The sequence below is a fragment of the Aedes albopictus genome, chromosome 3 (assembly GCF_035046485.1).
Source record: "Aedes albopictus strain Foshan chromosome 3, AalbF5, whole genome shotgun sequence".
Taxonomy (NCBI): Eukaryota; Metazoa; Arthropoda; class Insecta; order Diptera; family Culicidae; genus Aedes; species Aedes albopictus.
The window spans coordinates 307143962-307167222 of NC_085138.1; the positions used below are offsets into that span (position 1 = coordinate 307143962).

Genomic DNA, 23261 nt, shown 5'->3' on the forward strand with positions numbered 1-23261 from the left:
GGGCGGATCTGTCAAGCAGTTGCCTTTGAATTTGCTTTTAGGTAAAAAGAAATAAATAAATAAAACTCTGAAAATCCGAAAAGAATCGTAGTGGCTCAGAAAAAGGTACTCTTTCGTATAAGATTAAACAAATCACTATATTTTTTTCACAATATTTCATTAAATTTAAGAAAATCTCTAGTTATATTACAAAAACTAGAGGTTTGGATGAAAAATTGACAAATTGGTGTGAAATTTGCGAAAAAGTTACTCGTCCTCTCAATAAGACTCGAACTCAGGAGAAGAGGAGTCAAAGAAAAGAAAGGTTTCAGAAATTCCCTCGAAAATGTCTCCATTTTAATTTTAATTCCTCTACATATTTATTCAGAAACTTCTGAAGGGATAACTTTTAAAAAATCTTCCAAAATCCCCTGTATTAACTCTAACAACACTGACAGATTTTTTTTTTTGAGAATTCTTTGAGCATTTATCAAATACTTTCTGGTATGTTAACAGAGATAAAACTCCCGAAGGATTTCTACGAATGTTTTTTAGTGAGAATTCCTCTAAAGATTCCTCTTAGTACCCCTTCAAAAAGCATTCCTGTTCTTGGATTTCTTTAAATAAAATTTCAGCGATTCCTTCAGAAATTCTTTCAGGAATTCCTCCAGGAAATTTCCTGGGCACTTCTTCGGGAGTTTCTAATTTTTTGAGATTTTTTTCCTGATAGTCTTTTAGGAATCTCTCCATGCGTTTTTCCAGTAATGTCTCCAAAAGTTTTTTTTTCATAAACGCGACAAGATTTGATCACAAAGATTCGGAGATATTCTGAAAAATTCCTCCAGTGTTTTCCTTTAAAAATTCAATAAATAAAATCCACAAACTTTTTCAGAAATTATTGCTTCCATTTCTTCAGAGGTTCCTTTGGGTATTACTGCATTCATTCAGGGATTTTCTTGTAGATATATTTGGAAATTCCTCTAAAAAAATCTCAACAGATTTTTCTGGGGCTTCCTCCAAAGGTTTCTGCAAAAGTTCCTTCAGGTATTCCTCCAGGCACTGCTTTGGATTTTTCAGACTTTCAGGGATTATTTCAGGTTTTTTTTTTCGAAGGTTTTCTTAACAGTTCTTGCAGAAATTACTTAATAGAAAGACTTAATTACGCAAGAACTTTTTGTATGAACACCTACAGGGGGTTTCCAGTTTCTCCTGGCATTTTTTAAAAGATTTCTTCAAAAATTCAGGGAGTATCTGGAGGTGTTTCTTAAGATATTTTCTTAGGTATTATCCTACACATTCATCTAGGAATTACTCAAGAGGCATCGTCAAATTTTTTGCAGGAATTCCTTAAAAAACAAGAATTTCTTCTTGGAGTTTCCAAAGATGTCTCCAGGAGTTTTTCAGGGGATTTCTTGTGACAATCCTCCAGCATTACTTAGAAATTCCATCAAACATTAATTAAAGATTTTTTGGGAATTTTTTGAGTTATTTCTAAAATATTTTCTTGAAAATCTCTGGTGGAATATCGCAATAATCTCTAAAGACATCCCATTATATATTTCTGATGGAACCACAAAATCAATTCAAGAAATTCTTGTAGGAAATTATTGAAGGAATATCTCAAAGAACTCTTGGTGGAACCTTGGAAAGAACTTCCGAATCAATCCGTGCAGCAGTTGCAAAAAAAAATTTCAGAAGAATTTTTGAAAAACTCCATGGTAGAACTTCTTAAAAAATCTGCTGAAATCCCTGATATAATCCCTGAAATTCTGAAGAAGTATTTGGAGACAAAAACATCTCCTCAAAGGAATTTCAGAAAGAATCCTAGCAGGAATTTTCGAAAGAAACCCTGAAAGAATTTTCGAAGAAATTGTCAGTTGAATTCCTGTAGAAATCTTAGGATGATCTTTTGAATGAATCTGAAGGGAAACTCTTGAAGGATTCCCAGGAGAAGCTTCTCAGGAAACCCTTGGTGGCATTACGAGAATAAAATACCTAGGAGCTTTCATAGAAGCTTTCCTGGCGAAATCCTTTATTTTTTTCAAGATTTTCCAAAAGTATATTTGGATGAATCCATGAACGAATTTTTGAGAAAAATCCTAAATACGTGGAGAAAGGCATTGATGAGCATCTGCAAAGATCCATAGGAAAAAAAGTCCTAATATATTTCTAAGGGAAATCCGTAGAAATTGCTAAGAACATATTTTGGAATAAATCTCTTAAAGAATCCCGCACGAGATTCTTCAGATATTCTTCTGGGCATTCGTTTAGAAATACTGCCAGCAATTCTGCATGATTTTTTTTTTCAGAAATTCTTCTAGAATTCTTTCAGAAATTTGTTCGAGAGCTGCTTCAGAATCTCTTGTTTTTTTTAAAGATCTCATTCAAAAAAATATCCCGAAATAAATTCCTAGGATTTTTTCCGGGAATTGGATTTGAAATTGCTCAGAATATTTGCTTATGAATATTTATTTGTTTCTCCTGATATTCTCCAAAGATTCCTATAGAAAATCGTCCATGAATTTTACTAGGATATCCAAGATTTTTTCCTAAAATATCTATTTGGAATTTCACCTGGAGTTTCCCAATGAATTGCTTTTGTTATTACTCCAGGAAATTTTCTAGAAAATCTACCTGAGAGTTCATCATCATCCATGTATTCCATCAGATCTCCAGATATTGTTTCAATGATGAGATTTTCACAGCAACTCGATTGGACATGCCTGCAGAAATAACTTCAGGAATTCATTTTGTAATTTCTTCAGAAATGTATAGAAATTAATCAAATAAATTCTTCTGATTTATTTTTGAGAGTCCAGAGACTCTTTCAGTATTTCAAGGATAACGTCAGAAATTCCATAAGGGGTTTCTTCATGATTGCTTCCAACGTAATGTTGGTAATTGACAAATTGAGAGATGAAATTTGTGAGAAAAATCGCGTTCTGGTGGGATTTGAACCCACGACTTTGTATTCGCTAGACCGGTGCTTTAACCAACTAAGCCACAGAACAAGTAACGGTTCTGCGGAATAGAAAGCCAAACTGGCTCCGAAGCCACACCATGAACACTCCCTTTTTTAACAAACCCTTCTCTCTTTTTGTTTAGAAGCCAATCCACAACACACTTGCGTTTGTGCCCACCAACTGCAGCAAGTGAGAGAGAATTGTTTTTATGAAGCCATCACTTATTTTTGCTCCCCGAATACCTAGCCACCAAGCAGTCTTATGCTGGATTGGCATCTAAGCCGACAGGGAGATGGGTTGGTGAAAACAGAGTGTTCATGGTGTGGCTTTGTAGTCAATTTGGCTTTTTAATCCGCAGAATCATTACTTGTTCTGTGGATTAGTTAGTTAAAGCGCCGGTCTAGCGAATACGGTTAAGAGCTTGAATTCCACCAGAACGTGAGGTTTTTTTTTTCTTAACAAATTTCATCTCTCGTTTGGTTAATTAGCAAAATTTCTGTTCCTTCTAATTACAAGTTTATCAAGTATGTTTGGGACTATTTGATGGACTTTAAAAACTACACTGAGAGTAATATTCATTACGGGTCTATGTGACATATTTTTCAAAGCCTTTCCCTTTATTTTTTATGTAGATAGCTAATTTCCAGCCTAAAAATTTGCCAAGCAGCCCAGAATGATCAAATGCTTCTTACATATTAGTTTTTTTTTTCATTTTTTTTATTTTCATCGATATCAATGTTTTATCGAAAGATTTTTTTTGAGATTTTTGATATCAAAAATAGATTGTACGTACAAGTTCCAATAAAAAACCAAGTCATATTTTTTTTCCTTCATCCAACAGTACTTAGGTTATAGCAAAATAAAAAAAAAATCTCAAAAATGTTTTGAAAATCGATCAAAAATAAACATTTGTGAAAAAAAATATATTAAATGCATTTGACCATCACAGGCTACGTGGCAGTTTTTGAAACTGTAAGCCAGATTTCTACAGAATAATAATAAAAAAAATCGAAGGGTAAGTTTTTTCGCAAATTGAAGTTATATGGCATCTAACATAGATCCATGATGAATATTACTCTCAGTGTATATTCTTCTAAAAGATCAACTATCCTCAAACATCTTCAAAGACATCATTTCAATCCAACAAACCGTGTTCGAGTTATAATTTTTTGAAGAGGAATTTAAGGTTTTTCATACACTCTTCTCAAAAGTTACAAGAGGAAAAATGGTTATGTGTTGATGCAAAAGTAGATTATTTACGAAATTCCATGCATGAACATTCTATATAGGTGAATTCGACGAAAGCTAATGATCCCTCCGCATCTGGTGGCAGGAATGAGAACCCTAAGAAAAGAGTGACTCTACAAAAAAAGTGCCATGACGCAGTACAGGCAAAGTGCACTTTTTCAATAAACGAGCGCTTTTTGAAAAGAAAATTTAATTCTCTTTCAGATGCGCTTAGATCCGGTAAGTAGGTACTTGCGAACAATTTATGTGATTAATTTCAGTAGCTTTTGATATCCCTTGGGGCGTGGGGAATCTTCCGGATTTTTTGTTAGCTGGCAAATCTGATGTCTGTAGGCATGTGCATCGAAAATGATGATAAAAGAAGCCATTGCCTATGGAAAATTGCAATTACCAAGGCAAAACATGAGTTAATTTTGAAGTCAAAAAATTAAATTTTTGATGTAAACAAACGATTTTTGCCTTATCTCACCTAGCGTCTCTACAATCGGAGAGCACTCGAATCCACTTATTGTGTAAAGTAGTGAGGGGCTGTTCATAAACCACGTAGACCAAAATTTGGTCATCTCAGACCCCCCCCCCCTCCCCCCTCGTAGACTTTTGTTCATCCAAAAATTTTGAAATTTGTATGGAGCATAGACTTTGGCCAGATCCCCCCCCCCTCCCCCCAAAAAGTCTACGTGGTTTATGAACGGCCCCTGATGAACTGAGCCCAAAATATTCAAATCATCTAAATGAAATTCATAAAAATCAAATATCGACAGAATTCACACATGTATTATAATCGTAAACCCAAGACAAACTACGGAAGTTGATGATCAGGTCTATACCTCTCCGAAGATTAGATGCACCTCCATCCACCTTTACAATGCGTATGCAAATCACCACCGAGTATCATTGTTTCTGTCGATCCACACTCAACACCGAACGCACGATTAAGGAACAAAGAAAGGAAGTACGCAAATCTGTAAGCCCACAGGCACTACCGCCGCGCCGGACATCACCCTCTCCCACTACTGTGGGAGCGAGCGACCTGTTGCTTGTTCTACCCGAACAAGTCCAGTCAAAAGCACCAACTTGAGCTCACAAAGCTTGACGATTACAACAGAGCAGCGGCAAGATTTCAATCATCGCGCGTCAATCATCATAGGTACCTCTACATATTCGCTCACTTTGGGTACGTCTGTTGAATAATTCAGCGAACCCCCGCGTTCCAACACCCCTCGCGAGTAGAATCGTAAATTTGTGGAGAATTTAGAGTCTACCTATGGGGTGGAAAGGAAGTAGATATCCTATCCGCCCGCATCACCCAACGCACTCACTGGCGTACGCAGCAATACACATATATTGACATTAACGAGCACAATTTGCATATACTGGGAGTTTAGCAACAAAAAAAAATCATAGCTTTGATTATGCCAGACATGTGCGCCACGCGGGAAGATTTGGATTTTTTTTTCTGTCTACTGTTCTGTCTCCTACGGGCGAACGACGGCTGCTGTGTATCGTAATGCTTCCTGCTTTGGGTAGTTCTGTTTTAAGTTAAACGCAGATTCATCGATATGATAGGTGGTGGTGGACAAAGGAGAAACATTTAGCTCGTGCGAAAATTTGGAATTCTAGACCCGAGCGCGTTGGTTGATCAGAATTCATATGCCATCACGCGGGGTGAGACGTGCCCGAAAGGTAATGTCGGAGATGATAAGGAAGCTATCTACTCGGAGTGTCCAGTGAGGAAGAGATGGTTCGAAGTCTACTATGGACTGATATGAGTGATACTGGGACCGGTGCAATTTTTATTGCGGGAACGTAGAATGACTATAAGGAAATAACCTTATCTTTTGGTAGATAATTGGAAGATCTATCATGTCTCAAATTTTGTTGTATGTACACGTATTCAGAGCGAGGGTGCGTATATCGATTGATACGAGATGCTTTAAACGTTTTTTTTTTCGACTCACTCAGAGTGCAAATTTTCGGTAATACCAATCCGTGTGGTCAATTATGAATTTCAAATAACTCAACGTACATATGTACAGATGGGTAAATTATTAGTAAAATTGGGAAAAAATCCACAGCTCAGGTGAGATTTGAACTCACGACCCTTATTCGCTAGACAAGTGCTTTACCAACTAAACTACCGAGCCAATTAATGACCCGGCAACCTAGTTGTCATAAGGTTCAATTCTAATCTCATCGATCTATATCATCTTCCCCTAAACCGCAAATATAACCATCTCTGTTGTACATACAGTGTATCGAACAATTATCCGTACAGCAATTTTTTTCGTCAAAATAATGTTCTATTCAAATGTTCATAACTTTTTAATACGTCAAATCAAAAACGCTGAAATTTTGACCAATCATAAACAATATATGAAAGCTTAATTGGCAAAATTTTGATCCAGATCGAATAAATTTTCTGGAAGTAATAGAACTTTTAGTAAAACTAGTTAGATTTTTGAGCAAATTTTTGAAACATTATATCTCAAAATCTACTTTATGAAACTTTTTCATTTTTTTTTTGTGTTACAGCTTATATCTAAGGCTTTCATATGCAGCTTTGTTTGAAGTTTTATATTCACTACAAAAAATATGAAAAATCTGTATATGTTCAGAATATTATTTGGAAATTTATCATATTTTGATCAATAAAAGTGCCAAGTGTTTTCAAGTTCTTAAAACTTCCTTAATGTAATATTTTTGTACAGGACCTACTAAACTACATATGCAAAGTAGGTCCTATGCATTTATCGTTCAAATAATGCACGTTTATCAGTGGAAAACGTTTGGCAGATTATATGTGTTAAATATGGTAAAATTATGACCATCGTCATCTATACAAATAGATTTTTCATATTTTTTGTAGTGAACAAATTTACCCTTACAAGATTGCTTATCATAGGTTCATGTGTTAGTGCTCCCTCGAAAAAGTTTGAAAACATTTCATCCAATATTCTGTAAGATATAGAGTTTTGAAATTTTGTTTAATAAACCATCAAGTTTTATTAAAAGTTCTATAACTTTCAGAAAACTTATTCAATCTCGCTTAAAATTTTACCAATGGAGCTTCAATATATGGTTCATTAATGGTCAACATTTCAGAGTTTTTTATTGACGTATAAAAAAATTATGAACATTAAAAAGCATAATTATTTTGACGAAAAAATTGCTGTACGGACAATTGTTTGATACACTGTAATAAACAAATCGCTTTCGCTCTTCGTACATATGTACAACAGAGATGGTTATATTTGCGGTTTAGGGGAAGATGATATAGATCGATGAGATTAGAATTGAACCTTATGACAACTAGGTTGCCGGGTCATTAATTGGCTCGGTAGCTTAGTTGGTAAAGCACTTGTCTAGCGAATAAGAGTCGTGAGTTCAAATCTCACCTGAGCTGTGGATTTTTTCCCAATTTAACTATTAATTTACCCATCTGTACATATGTACGTTGGGTTTTTTTTTCGTTAAATATTATTTCTGTATATTATTATATATTAAGCGTGGTTTATGACAAAAAAAACAACAATTTGACTTTTGCCTTACTTTTGAGAAGGTCCTAGATGCAAAACGTCACTGAAAAATAAAAAAATTGAATAAAAAAAAACAACTTTCAGAAACGGTTTCGATTTCGGTTGTTCGATTGATGTATTCGGCAAAGTTGTTGGCAATTCATAGAACTATATTATGGAAAACATATGCACCCCATAAAGTTGTATTTTTTATTTTAAAAATTAAACTTGAGAATCAGTTATCTCAGTTATTTTTCAGACAACTAATTTTTGAACTGTCATATCTCGGAAACCAATGAATCGAATTGAATGAAATTTCGAACGTTTTTTTACAAAATAATAATGCTTCGCAAGTCTTTAAACCATAGGAATTAAGAATTTAATTTTCTATGAGCAATCCAAACATTTGCACCGGAAGTCGGAAACCCAAATGTTGAAAGTATCTTCAAGCTTACTCATACTATATGCCAGATTTTCATTTTGCTTTCATTGGAGTTTCATAAGGGTTTCAGAAGGGTTACCGGAGGACCCAGGGAACTTCCAAGGGCGGTTTCGGGTATATTTTAGAGGCGTATCAAGGCTTTTCAGAGAATTCCAGGTGAGTCCCGAAAGGTTTTCCATTGGAGTGAGAGCATGCTTCTGGAATCCCCTGGACTGCCCTGGAATGTCCCTGCAACTCCCTGATACTCCTTGAACATCCCTGGAATGCTCCTGAAACCTCTCAAAGCCACCTGAAACGCTTTTTAAACTCGGCTTTGACCTTTCTGAATCTTCCTGAGATCTCTGTAACAATCCTGCAACACTCTACATAGAATCCACTGGAACACTTCTGAAGGCTCTCGAAAGCCACTTAAACCCCTTGAAATGCTCCTGAAACTCATTGAAACTCACTGGAATGGTCCTGCAACCCCCTGAACAACCTTCGAAACCCCAGGATCAGCCCAGACACCTCTGGAACGCCCCTGAAATCTGCAGGGTCAACCCTGAAATCTCCTAGAATACCCCAGAGTCCTCTGGAACGTCACTGAATCGCCTTGAAAACACCCGTAACGCCCATGATATCCCTGAAACGCCCTGGAGTACCTCTCACACCCTTGAAACCCCCTGGAACATTTCTAACAACTCTGGAACGTCACTGAAATCACCTGAAACCCCTTTGAAAACCCCTGGAACGCCACTGAAACATCCCGTAATGTCCTAGCACACCCCTGAAGCCCCTTGTTGTTCCTGAAACTTCCTTAAACACCCCTGAATCCCTGGAACTTCGCTAAAATCCTCTGGAATATCCCTGCAACCCATTGATATGCCCTGGAACGTGCTTGTAAACCCCTTGAATAGTCCTGAAACTCTTTGATAACCTCTGGAACACTACTGATACCCTTTGAGTCTCCTGGAACACTTCTGCAACGTCCCTCAAAACCCCTTGAAAACTCCTTGATCGCAAAAGTGGTAGGTTCACATGGCTCAGGAACGACATTTATTTTTCGGAATAAAACATGTGTTCCCGAGAGGGAAACCAAAATTCCTATAGCAGCCGACTGGTTTTCAGCAATGCTTAAAACTGCAATATATTTTCCATCAATTACATATTCATAAACTAAACTAAATTAATACTCACAAGAAGTGGTTTCCTTCTCCGCTACTTCTAATTTTCTCTCGAGTTGACAATGGGTACTCTTACCCTAAACTAGCTGGTTGGATTTCATCACTGAGTACATAAATAGTTTCTATTAACAAGTGAGTGATTTCGTGGTTTCTCTATATGCAACTACTTACGTCGTTTATCACCGGATTGGCAGTCCCTTTCTTCCTAATTCCTTGATAGGTATTTTTAGGTATTTGGAATTGGTTCACCACGGCTAATGGGATATTCAGGTAAGTATTTACATTCTATTGCACGTAACTATCTTTTCAATCGCAGATTCTTACCAACGAGATCGTACACAGTACTCTGCAACACAACAGGTTTTTTTTGGATGGAGTTTTACACCTCAACTAACAATATTATTCTAAATAAATTCACTGCCGTACAATCAGATACTTTTTTGTAATGATTACGATAAAATGTTGATGGCGATAATCTTTATCAATTCACTTTCATCATCTGTTTTCTGTTTACTATCTTCCCTTTCGCTTCATCTGCACACACAAATCATATCGCGCAAACTGTCATGTTGGTCTTATGCTATGACTAGACGGGTTCATTCTTTAGACCGGCCCAGAAAATTGTGTTAAGGTGCGGCGTCGCAACAACATGTGATCAACGATTACATGATTTACATATTAAACCCTTGAGCAGTCGTGTCTTTGACTACCTGCAGCGACGCCGCGCTCACGCTGTGTACCACGAGCGTTCATTTTTCATGGTGCGTGTACTCAGTACACGACGTGACCGCTCCCGGTTTAACGAGCACTGCGGATGAGGTAGATTAGCCTACGCTAATACATTTATTGTAGCTCACGGGTTCCCAACCGGTGGTCCGCGGCCCCCTGGGGGGCCGTGAAGCCAGTCCAGGGGGGCCGCGATGTTATAAAAAAAACCCAAGAGCCACAATTTGAGGAACAAATTTTCAGTATATAACGCTCCCAGAAGAAAAAAATTTTCGGCTGCGCCGCTATTTTTCAGCCACGACTAAAATTGAATGTACATGTTGACATGTATGTTATTGTTTACGAAATGTGAATGTCAAATAAATCGTCGAAAATCCCTCTCACTGTAAATTTTTGGCTACGCCACTGTACCCAAATAACTCGGCTTCGTTTATTTAATTCATATTTTTTTCAAAAAAAAATCAGTGGGCCCCAGATGCTTTGACAATTCTCAAAGGGAGTCGCCACCTCAAAAAGGTTGAAAACCCCTATTGTAGCTTTTATATAATAGTGATGGTGGGGTTAGATACCTGCATCGATGCCCGAACACCCCTTCTGAAATCCATCGGAACACCCCTTAAACCTCATGAAAACCCCTGAAACCCACTAAAACCACTGCTACGCTTCTAAAACTTCTTGAAACGCATATCAAACTCCCTGCTACGATCCTGATACCCCCCGGATACCCCAGAAACTAGAACGTTCTTTTAACAGTTTAGGTCAGTGATTGCTAAAGTGAGCGAAGCTGCCACCTGAAAAAAAAAAGCATCGAGGGGGTCAAAAATATGAGAATCAAAAATTGGGGAGTAAAAACTTCAACAATGGGGCGATTTTCCCAAAAGCTAAGGAATAATTATCGCTTTAATATTGAAACCAAACTAGTCACAACTGCTTTTGCATGTTTTGTAGCAAGTTTACCAAGTTGCTCTCGCTTCCTAGCGATTTTTTTCAAGGGTATTAGGCCAATGCAAATACAGTGAGGGCCCGATTTTGTCCTGAAAATCATTGCAATCTTTGAAGAAATCTTTGTTAGGATATCAGATGAAAGCCCTTGAGAAATCCATGGAAGAATTCCTGGAAAAAGTACTGGGGAAATATATGGAGCAGTTCTAGTAGCAATCATAGCAGAAATGGGTTGATAAATTTCAACATGAATTACAGGAGCTGAAGGATCCCTGGAAAATTCCTAGATTTAGTTTTCACTAGGTCGGCTCCAGAAGCACGTTCTCCTCCATTTGGGAAATTTGTGTCATGCGTAGATTTATTCATGGATAAATGCACTGAGTGATTCGGGTTAAGGCCAATAACTTACCTAAAGATTTCGCAAATTATTCATAAAAAAAATCTAAAAATGAATTCGCAAAATATCTCAGAAAAAATAGCAAAATATTAAATAATAATAAAAAAAAAGTTTGATGATTCTACTAGTAAAACTAATAAAAAAAACGGAATGCTCGCCTTAACAATTTAGCAACAGCATTGCAAAAGCTCTTAGTTTAAAAATAAATCCAACGTGCCTCCATTCCTAATCGATCCACTTAGCCTCCACAGACGGGTGCGTCCAAATATTTTCCTTTGGAGCACAGCTGTGTCATGAGCACCAACCAACACCACCTCCGTGTAAGCCTGACGACTACTGGAACGTCCTTCGTTAGTCTACTAACGAAAGCACGCGCCGGCCTGCTAATCCCTAATTCACATGCAGCACGTTGCACATGCCTCAGGACTAGGGATTTTCTTCGCCGCACCACCGCCTCAGTGCAGTGCAGCCACGTTGCATTTTCCGGACTTCCCCCGTTGTTGTTTGACTGTACAACAAGAAAGGAATTTCCAAAGCCTATTGTCTTTCGCTGCTTGTGACTCAGAGGCCCCAGTACAAACAACAGTCCTCCGCCTTGGCACTGAAAGCTGGCTTCCATGTGTGCGCTGCTGCCCCCCTTCGGCTCCAAGAACCAACAAGAACCGAACGACGAAGCGAAGCTATTTTTGCCATTCATGTCACGTGACTTCCGAGCGGAATTGGAAAATGAACCTGGCGGGCATGTGCCCAGGGAAAGCAAGCCATCATGATGTCGTCGACATGGCATAACATTCGATTGTATACTGGTATGCTGAGACTTCCAACTGATTGACCTTCTTCGATGTTTCTGTGTGTTTGTGTGAGTGCGGAACGAATTCGCCATTTATAATTTAATATTGAGATGCTTCGTCGGCTCGGCACGTACCGCGCGCGGCCGACGTCCTTTGGACTGCCAAATGGCTCTTTAAATGATCGATCGGACATATAAATGTTGCACTCAGAGAAGCCACCGACAAACGCATGGTGACCAAGTTTTTCTTAAATTGGCAGGATCAAGGATGTTGCGCATTTTGTTGTACGAAAATTATCGGTGCTGGTAGGCTTGCAAATGGAGATGAGTCTACGAAAACGGTTTGCATGCGTAAAGTTTGTGTAGTGCGAAGGTTACCCCAATTTGAGAGCATTTGAGGCGGATGTGATGTTAATTGATGCGTAATTCACGATTTTCTTTTTGTTTATGTGGTTGAAATTGAAAAAGGCACAATAGAGCTTATTATTTTAAAACGCTTTGGCTTTCCAAATATTATTTGAAAACAACCAAATGTTTTGCAGAGAAAATATGAAAAGAAATCAAACCTTCGATGAAATAATATAATGAATAACTAACTCAAAATGTGTTAAAAACTATCTAAGATCAATAAATTTGACCAGAAAAAAAAACAATATTTCAAAATATATTAAATACTTTTTTTTTCTTTTTCATTACAGGTTTGTTGCTTAACTTAATCGCAAAGAGCAAGTAGCGGTAAGAATACAATAATGCAAAATGTTCAGTAGAATGACCGATATGCCTTTGTTTTTTTGTTTTTTTGTTTATCTTTTGGAAGTTACATTATTATTACAAATTTGGTAAATCAAATTCGGGCATTAAGATAAAGTAACGAATAATGCATTTGTGTTTTATGACCCAGAAATTCAAACTCTTATAGAATGGTAGCACAGACAAACAGACGTAACACTTGTGAAATTTCCATCGACCACGCTTTTAACGTTAATTTTTAATTTTCATAGTTGTGGCTTTCACAACCAGAGGCACGCGCATCGTTTTCCTATGCGTTTGACGTTTCACACTAGCACCTTCTGTTGACGATATGGCACAACACAGTGTTTCGTGTAACTTTTCCACCAGGTGATGGTAGTGTGAACTGGGCGATGGATTTCCATGAAAATCGTTCGAGGTGTTACGTCTGTTTGTCTGTGATGGTAGGGTCACTTCAAGTAACCAGGGTCTTATGCCGATTTTCGCGCCAAATTGAACAAATGTTTGCAGCACCCTCTCAGATTCAAGGACACTTTCTTGTTGTGTACACCTTGGCTAGATAAGCCACTCTGCATACTTAATTTCTTCATTTTTATAGGCTGTCTTTAGAAAAGAGCTAGACTTTTCTTATCGATTTTTTTCGAAAAATATTACTCCTATAAAAAAGTTTTTTTATGGGTGATTATAACAAAAGTTGAGCCTCACATTGGAAAAAATAATCTAAGGCGATCAAAAATAAAACATTGTTTGATGTCGATAGAATGTTGTCTTTAGACAGGTAATTATGCTCCCTACCAATTATCCATACATCACAAGACAGGCTCTTTTTCTAACAAAAATAACGTTTATCTAACAAAATATTGTTTTTTAAATCGAATTTGAATTTTCAGTGTTTTATTGAACTCTGGAACGATTATCAACTCCGAATGCGGTTTGTGGCGAAATTCGTCTGCTGTCACAGCTGGTTACTTAGTGTTACCTAATTTCGGCGACCTAATACTGGTACGACCCCATGGCGATGACTTCAGTATTGGACCTTGAAAATATGATTGAGATAATTTTTCCTAACGGGAATGCTAACGGGAATGCTTTGAATGTGCTCTTAAAAATATGGGTAATTCTCGCTGAGACCGGCCTACTATTTACACCTTGTCTTCAAAAATGTTTAAAGCGCCGATTGTCTGAAAGCCCTCGCCTAAAAAGTTAGAAAAATGCATTTGGTTACTCAAATTGATGGACCCCCCGTTAGTTAGAGCCGCAACAATTTTGGCAGACCCCTCGATTTTGGTCAAATGGTGGCTCACTTAAACCGTTATAACTCGAAAGTTTCTCGAACAACCACCTCAAAACGAATTGTTGTTGAAAAGAGGAAAGATAGAGCTACTATTTACAATAATAAAAAATTGGGTCGGCCATATTGATTTTGGCCGCCATCTTGGATTTTTATACCAAAACATTTTTTTCACCATGAGGGCAACCACCGATTTTCAAAATTTTCTCATCAATTTAAAGCTGGGACATTTATACATAACATATCAAAAAATTAGAGATGTCTTTTTCTTCTTTCAAAAGTTATCTGCCGTTTTGTAAATCAAAAAAAAATTAAGAGTTTACTTAAAATTGCAAAATCAGGATACATATTTGCATTCTTGATTTGGCCACATTTTTTTTTAATTTTTATTAATGTGTATTTTAACTTAAATGCTAATTCTACACTCGGTTTGGCCACAACATTAATGGCTCAAAAGCGTTATTTACCTATGTAGTTGAATATTACCACGTGGACATGAAAATACTTTACAGAAAAATTGTGAGTATGATTCTCAAAACTACAAAATTCGCACTCGATTATCCTGAGGTCCGTTCTGAAGCTTCACTAAACTTATTATCAATTAAGTTGACACCCGGAAGTTGGTGCGAGCAAACTTCGATTTTTCTCATCGGGATTCTGATGCTCGCACCAAATTCCGATTTCGACTGGATTGGTAATATATCTGGTGAACGAAATGCTTCATAAAGCTGAATTTTTAAATAGTATTAAAACATTGTTTTGTTAATGTTAGCAATTCTATTGATATTTGCTTTTAAAAATTCTCCAATTACTCTTCAGGCACTTTCTTTGGGAAGCCTTTGTAATCCATTCGACAAAGACTCTGGGAACATCCTCACATTCTTTTTTTATTTTTGGAAATATCTTCGGCAAGTCGTTCTACTTTTTTAGATTTTCGTCCATTTTTTTCCATTCAGTATTCCTTCGCCAATTCCTTCGAAAACTTCTTCGGGAATTCTTTCATAAATCGCTTCTATAATTTTATTGAAAACTTTTCAGACAATTTCTTCTATATTTCTTCAGTTTTTAAGTAAGGAATTCCAGCAGCAGATGATTTCAAAATGCCTTCGGTAATTCCGATATTACTTGCATTGCAATTTTTTTTTGAATTTCATCAGCAATTCGGATGAAGGAGAATATCTGATCGTTTGATTGCAATTGTGACTGCCACGCCGAAAATCATTCCAGGTGTGTCTAGTTACCCCAGTCGAAAGCTGCCTCCAAATATGTACTTTGGGAACTTCTGTGCAAATTCCTTTACAAATTGATTCGGAAAATTTCTTAGAGATTTCCTTAGGGAATTCATTTGAAAGAAAAAAATCTTTGGCGGTTCTTTAAAAATTCTGTCAAGGCGATTCTGCGGCAATTACTTTTGGAATTCTTTTTAAATTTTCTTGAAAAATTCCTTTGATGCTTTTGGAAAATTCTTTGTTTTTTAATTGAATATATTTCGGCAATTTATTGTGAGATTGGATTTGGCCAATTTCTTTAAAAAGTATTTTTTTCAGGAATTCCCCTGACAATTTTTACATGAATTCTTTTGGCAACTACTTTGAAAGTTCTAAGTATATTTTGATGGATTCTTTTCCGGCAATTTCTTTGGGAATTTATCAGCAAGTTTTTCGTGAATTAAATATGATTTTCTTTGACCAAGACCAGTTGAGAATTTCTGATTTTCAAATTCAGCAATTATGGGAAGCAATAAATATGAATACAATTAAATCATAAAGAATTTTAATAATAATCACGATAAAATCGCCTTATAAATTTGCAAAATAACTGAAAAAGAAATTGCTGAAATAATTTCAGAGGAATAGCCATTGAAATTATAGAAAAAATCCAAAGAAATTGTTGATGAAATTCTAATGAAACTACCGCAGAAATTTTCATAAAAAAAAAACAACCATGCCGAATGAATCCTCAAAGACATGGCCATACTACGGTCTGGCGAATACAGAGTCGTAGGTTCGAATCCCACCAGAACGCGATTTTTTTCTCGCAAATTCATCTCTCAATTTGTCAATTCTGTGCCTTCTTAGTAATTAAATTTTTTTTCCCGTACATTCCAAAAGGATTTCACTAGAGATTTCTCTAGTAATACGGACTAATACCTCCTAGGATTTCTCTGGAAATTCTAACTATTACCGAAACTCGTTTAGGGATTCCTTTAAAGATTTCTATTGGAATTCCTTGAAGAAGCCCAAAAGGGGTTTCAGAAGTAATACCGTGATTAATTTTTATATTCGAATAAAAACTCTAGAGGAATTCCTGGATGAGACTTTATAAAAATCCCTGGAAGGATCAAAGGCATTTCTGGAAGTATCCTAGGAAAACTACCTAGAAGAATCCTAGCAAGAATGCCAGGGGAAATCTCTAGAGAGATTTCTGCAGGTATCACAGTGAGAATTTCTGGAGGAGACCTAGGAGGCATTCCTGAAACATTAGAAGCAGCAGAAATCGCTTAAGGAATCCCAGGAGGAGTTCCTGGATGACAGACAAGAGGATTTCCTGGAGGAGTTCAATAAGAAATATTTGGAGAAACCCCAGGAAAAAACATTTAGGATTTCCGGGAGGAAACGCCGAAGGTACTTCTGCGAGGCTCATAGAAAGATTGCCTTGAACAATCCCAGCATATTTTTGAAGGAAACCCTGGAGAATAATTTCTAGAAGAATTCCGGGAGGTATTACAGGAAGAAATTCTGGAGGAGTCCTATGAGGAATTGCTGGAGAACCCATGAGAAATTTATGAGAGAATCCTTGGATCTTCGATAAAAATTCCTGGAGTAATCTTCGGAAAGGTTCTGAAAAAGTCACAGGAAAAATCTCAAGAGGTATTCATAAATGGACTCTGGGGTGTGTCATTGTAGAAATCGCAGCAGAAATCATAGGAGGAATGGCTGGAGGAAACTATACAGGAATTTATAGGGTTAGAAACCCCATTATGAATGCCTGGGGGAATCCAAAGAAAAAAACCTTGAAATGGAGTTGTTTGAGGTATTCTTGAAGGAAGGCCAAAGGGAGTTAGAATTTATTAATAGCTGGAAGAACCGCAGGAATTGCTAAAGGAATCCCAGCTGGAATATCTGGAGCAGCGCTTCCCAAAATCAGTTTTTGTGACGCCCCCACGTGTCGCAGGCTTGCTTTTTCTACTCCTTTTAGCGAGCCTGCAAGAAGCTGGCTGGTTCGTCACGAAAACGGAGTTTGGGAAGCGCGGTTCTGGAGGAATTCCTAGAATTCCAGAGGTATCATAGAAGTAATTTCTAGAGAAATCATAGAATCAGGAATGCCGGGGGTATCCTAAGAGAAGTTCATCTAACAAATGCCTGGGGCAATACCTACAGTTCTCCTTGAAATAATCGGTAGAAATATACTGGAGGAATCCATGATGGAATCGCAGGAGAAATTTTTGGAGGAATCTCAGGAAGATTTCCCGAAAGTATTACCGCAAGTAAGTATACCAGGTCAAATCCCTGGAAGTATTTCTGAAGGAGTCCTTATAGGAATTGCTTGAACAATTCCAGCTGGAATGCATGGAGGAAGGCCAATTGAAGTTCTTGGAGAAATCCCCTGTGGAATTTCCGGAAGTACCTCTGGAGGAAGTCCTGGTTAAATCCTTGAAGGGATTTTTAGAAAAATCCCAGGGAGATTTTCTGGAAGAATTTTCGAAAGAACTTCCCTAGTAGAATTCTTGAAGATACCACAGTAAGAATTTTTGGAGGAGTTCTAAGAAAAATTGCTGGAATCCTAGCCACAGTTCCCGGTGGAAGGCCAATATAAACTCCTGGAGGAATTTCATGAGAAATTTCTGGAAGAATCTCAAAATAAAATCTCTGCAGGAATTGCTGGAAGAATCACCAGTGGAACTTTTGAATGGATCCAAGAAGATTGTCGTGAATAATCACACCAGGAATCCTGAAGAAATCCCAAGAGAAATTTTTAGAAGAATCCGTAGAAGAATTCCAAAAAGCACCATAGTAATAATTTTGAAAGAAATCCTACAAGAAATTGCTGGATCATTCTCTACAGAAATTTGTAGTATGTACAACCCCATCAGAACTGCCTGGAGAATCCTGAGGGAAGTTTATTAAAGAAATATCGGGAAGAATCCATAAAGAATGCCTAGAGAAATCACTGCATGAATAGATAAAGGTATTTCTGGAGGAATCCATGGAAAAGTCTGTTGATTGTTCTTAAGATAAGTTAATTGCTTTAGTATATAAGTTCAGTCTGTACGATGTATGTCGAAGATGGTGATACAAATAAATAAATTGTTCTTAGCAACATCCAAAACGCCAAAACGTAGAACAGGTACATAAATAATTCTGGGTGTGTTTAAGTTTTATTCGAATGTGCCATAAATAAATATTGGAATTTATTGTGCGAAATTTTAAATTTAAGGTGACTGCCAAGGAAAAATCCTAGGGGGTGCCAAATTTGTTCTAGGGGGTGCCAGGCACCCCTGGAACCCCCCTTAGCTACGCCAATGATCATACTCATGGAATTTCTGAAGGAATTCCTGGAGAATTATTATAGGACACATTCTACCGTGACGTTACAACGTTTTGACGCCTTTTCTGTCAGATTGTACTTTATAGCTCGTTAATTCGACCGTAAACCCTCGAATATTTTTACATTTTCCGATTCCTTGTAAAATTTCTAATAAGTATGATCTGTTGAATAGTTTTCATTGGGAAAGTATGTCAAAAATGGGAATGAGTAGCGTGACGTTACAACGTTGTAACGTCACGCTACTAATCCCCATTTTTAACATCCTTTTCCAATGAAAACTTACTGTTCAACAGATCATACTTATTGGAAATTTTACAAGGAATTCAATTATGCAAAAATATTTGAGGGTTTACGGTCGAATTTACGAGTTAAAGTGGAAAATCTGACAGAAAAGGCGTCAAAACGTTGTAACGTCACGGCAGAATGTGTCATAGAAGCCCGTAAAGAAAGTTCTTTGAAAATTTTTGAATAAATTTCTGCAGGAATTCCTACTTATTCTTCAAAAAAAAAAAAACAAACGAAGCACGTATCTCTATAGAAATCCTTCAGGAATTCCTGGAGACTTGACTTCAAGAAATTTGCATAAAATTTTAGATGAATAAGGAGTTACTGAAGAAGTTCGTTCCTGGAAGAATTTCAGAACAAAAAACTAGAATAATTTCCCAAATAAATATGAAAAAAATTCTGGCAAAATATTCGGAATCCCAGGAAGAGTTTCTGAAGTGATCACTGAAGGAATTTCTGGAAAATCCTAAAAAGATTTAATGAATGGATTGTTGGAGAAATTTCCAGAGAAATCCAAGTAGCAACTTTGAGGAAAATCCATGGAATGTATTATGAAGAAAACCCTAGAACAATTTATGAAGGAAATTAAAAAAAAATTGAAGAAATACTGTAGTTCTGTTTTTATGAAGGAATCGCAGGATGAGTTTGAGAAAGAAGAATTTCTGAGGAAATCGATGGGATGTTTTTCTGAGGAAAACGAGGAGAGATCTGAAGAAATCCACTGAAATTTTTTTGAAGCAATCCATTTTCAATCTCGTTGAAAATCTCTGGATTTTTTTTTTGAAATAATCCGTGGAAATTTGATGAAGGCAATGTCCAAGGCTTTATAAATATACCGGTTCAGGCATTCGTAAAGCAATCAATGGAACATTTTCCAAATCAGTTCTTAAAAACCGCTTGGAGATATCGCTTAAAAATAAACCCAGAAGGATTTTTTTACGGAATACCAAGTTGGAAGAATTTCTTAAGGAATCTCTGAAACATTTTTTGAAGGAATCCAAAAGAGATTTTCCAAAAAAGACCAATTTTTTATGACAGCTTTGAAAGAGTTTTAGATGGAACTGTTGAGAACTTTTCAGGCGATGTTTTAAGATTTTCTAAAAAAAATGTCGAGAAAGTTCTGAAGGAACTCCAAAGGGAATTTGTTAAGGAACTTCTGGAGGTACTTTTTAAGGGACTACTGGAGAATATCCTGTTGGAATCCCAGGAAGAAATTCTTTAAGAAACTATGGAAAATTGTGTGAAGAATGTTTAGAGAATTTTCAATATGAATCTTTAGACTAACTTCTGATTAAACTTCCTGAAAGTATTTCTTGAAGAATTGTCTGTAGTTATGTCTGTACGCTTTTCTAAAGTAAACATGGCAAGAAGCTTTGGAAAATTTCTGGAAAAAGCCATTCTTCGAAAAATTTGTGAGTTTTTAAAAGAACTTAAAAAAACACGCTGAAATTTAGGATGTTTTTTTTTTTTTCAGAATCCGTTAAAGAATTTCTGTTGGAATTTTTGAGGGAACCCTAGGAGAAATCCCTGAAGAATTGTGAATCCAGTGAGTTGCTGTAGGGTTTTCTTGAGGAACCCTTTTGAAAATTTCGAAGTAATCTCATTAGGAATTTATGAAGGACTAGCTGTCCCGTCAAACTTTGTCTTGCCAAGCTGTGGTGGTTTGACAACCGATCCCGGGAGAAATTTCTATATAAATACAGGAATACCTGGGTGCATGCATGTATCATGTATGAAAGTGCAAAAATAACAGGCGACTTTTTTTTCTACTTGTTTGGAAGTACAACATAATTAAGTTTCCACAAGAGTTATTGCTCTTAAATTGTTGAGGGCTTTAAAAGATTTGAAATTTCATATAGGGTAGACGCTTCACTTTTGGCCAGTCCGGAGTTTTGGCCATAGTGCGGTGTTCATCCTGTTGCGATCTAAATCAACATAATTTTTGTAACGTGTAAATATCGAATGTAACGTCACGCTACTCATTCCCATTTTTAACATACTTTCCAAATAAAAACTAACTATTCAACAGATCATACTTATTGGAAATTTTACAAGGAATCGGAAAATGTAAAAATATTCGAGAGTTTTTTTTACTAGTAGATCCTAATATATTATGATGGTTAAAGCTGTGAAAACCATACATTTTGATTAATAGCTGGAAAAAAAAGTTTCTAAAAAAATCAGCTCCCATGTGTCAATTTTGGCCAGGGTGCTTCTAATTTGGCCACTCCCATAAGAAATACACATGGTTGGCCAAAATAGAAACCAAAGGTGAGAATATGGCCAAAACTGCGACAACGCTTCTATTTTGACCATTGGCACTTTTAATACAAAAATCAAGCATTCCCAGGTAACCAATAAGCATTTTAATAAGCTGTATTTCAGCTATAAAACTGCATTTTATCTGCTTGCTGCTGTATCGTAGCAGTTCAACTGCTGAATTGCTCTGTATTAGCAATTCAAATGCTGCTTAAAATCGAACAGCTGTTGTGTAGCATTTCAAATGCACGATATTTTTTAGTTAAGAAGCATCATAACTGCTATTTTATTGCCATAAAACTGCTAAGAGAGATGAGCGATGCTAAAACTGTTACACATTTCAACTTTTCAACTCATGTGCCACGACTATAGGATCCATTACCATTCAGATATCCTATCATTTACTGGTAGCAACGAAGCAAATCAATGAGAGAACAATTGTTTTCCAAATAAATCGCATGTAATAAGAAACAAATTATGCCATCGTGTATTATGTGGAATGTTCAATTATCAGCACTTGTCCGAGTCGTTGTCCGGGCCAGCAAAATAACTGCCGGTGTGGTACTCAAGCCTTTAATAGATCAAAAAATCAACGCACATTATAGTGTAGAATTAGCATAAGTTAAAATACACGTAAATACAAACAAAAAAAAAAAAACGCACATTATCTGATCGTTTCTAGCTCATCCTGTAGCGCGGTTCAGCATCATCATCAGCCAGAGGATTGTGAGATCGAATCCCAATTTCAGCGGGAACAGCAAAAAACAACTGCAAAAATAAACAACAGCCCCAGAGTCGTAGAGGAGAGTGTGAGTAAAAATAGAAAGGGAAGAATATGAAGCGACTGAAATGCGCAGGGGAAAATATTTTTGTTTATGTTCGTTTTTTGGGGATAGGAAAGATAAGCATTAAATCAGCCGTATATTGGGCCAAAACCTGCATTTAATTAGCACTTATGGCGCATATACGGCATATTAGCATTTAATGACCTGCAGTAAAGGCGCATATAGTGCTATATAAATGCAATGTTAACTGCTTTTTGGTTACCTGGGTTAGCTTGATTTTCACATTTTCTTATAAAATTTAGATCGAACCCTTTCATTTGACACATTGGTAGTTTTCATAAAATTATTGATTATTTTTATAAAAAATACAAATTTCCCTTAGACTGGCCAAAACCGGTGCCCGCACCCTAGGCATTTTTTATATTCAGGAGGGCGGAATGAAGAAGTTAAAAATTGGAAAAAAAAACGACAGGGATGGATTTATTATGATTGTATAAAACTTTTTGAAAAATGCTTTAACCTTTTCTATACAAATCGAAAGTGGACATTGTATTGTTTGGAGCTATCAGTTTGATCCAAGCGTCGTATAGTTTCTTTGGAGTTTCTTCTACAATTACTTTCATAGTTTGTTGGCAATTTCTTTAGAAATTCTTGCAGTAATTCCTTTGGAAATATCTTCGGATATTTCTTTGAGAATGCTCTCGCAAATCACTTGGATAATTTTTTAAGCAATTTATTTCTGAATAGAATCCGCATAATTTTTCGAAATCTTTCTAAAGACTTCTTCAGAAACGTTCTCGCCGTTCTTATGGAAATTAATTTCGCAATTCCTCTGGTTCAAGATATTCTTTGGGAAGTTACTTAGAAATTATTTTGACAATTTCATCGACAATTCTTTTGGAAAATTTTTAGTCACTTTTTATTTGGATATTGATATGTTTTATACCAGAAGGATTCGCCGCGGAAAAGTCCTTGCGAATCACTTCATAATTTTTGTTAAGAAGTTTAACGGAAATTTCTTTGGGCTTTTCTTTTGATTGTTTTGAGATTACAAAAAAAGGATATTTAGATCAAAATAAAAAAAAGTAAATAGGTATTAAAGGGTTGAGAATTGAATGGGGATTTTTTTTTGAAAATACCTGCGATATTTTCTTTGGTAATTCTATTGGCAGTTCGTT

General features: G+C 36.5%; 1 non-coding gene across 1 annotated transcript; it reads left to right on the plus strand.

Annotated features, from left to right (window-relative positions):
* The first annotated feature begins 7521 nt into the window (after positions 1 to 7521).
* On the plus strand, positions 7522 to 7593 carry Trnaa-agc (transfer RNA alanine (anticodon AGC)). The gene has a single exon. It is a non-coding gene; the product is annotated as a tRNA-Ala (tRNA).
* The last annotated feature ends 15668 nt before the right edge of the window (positions 7594 to 23261 follow it).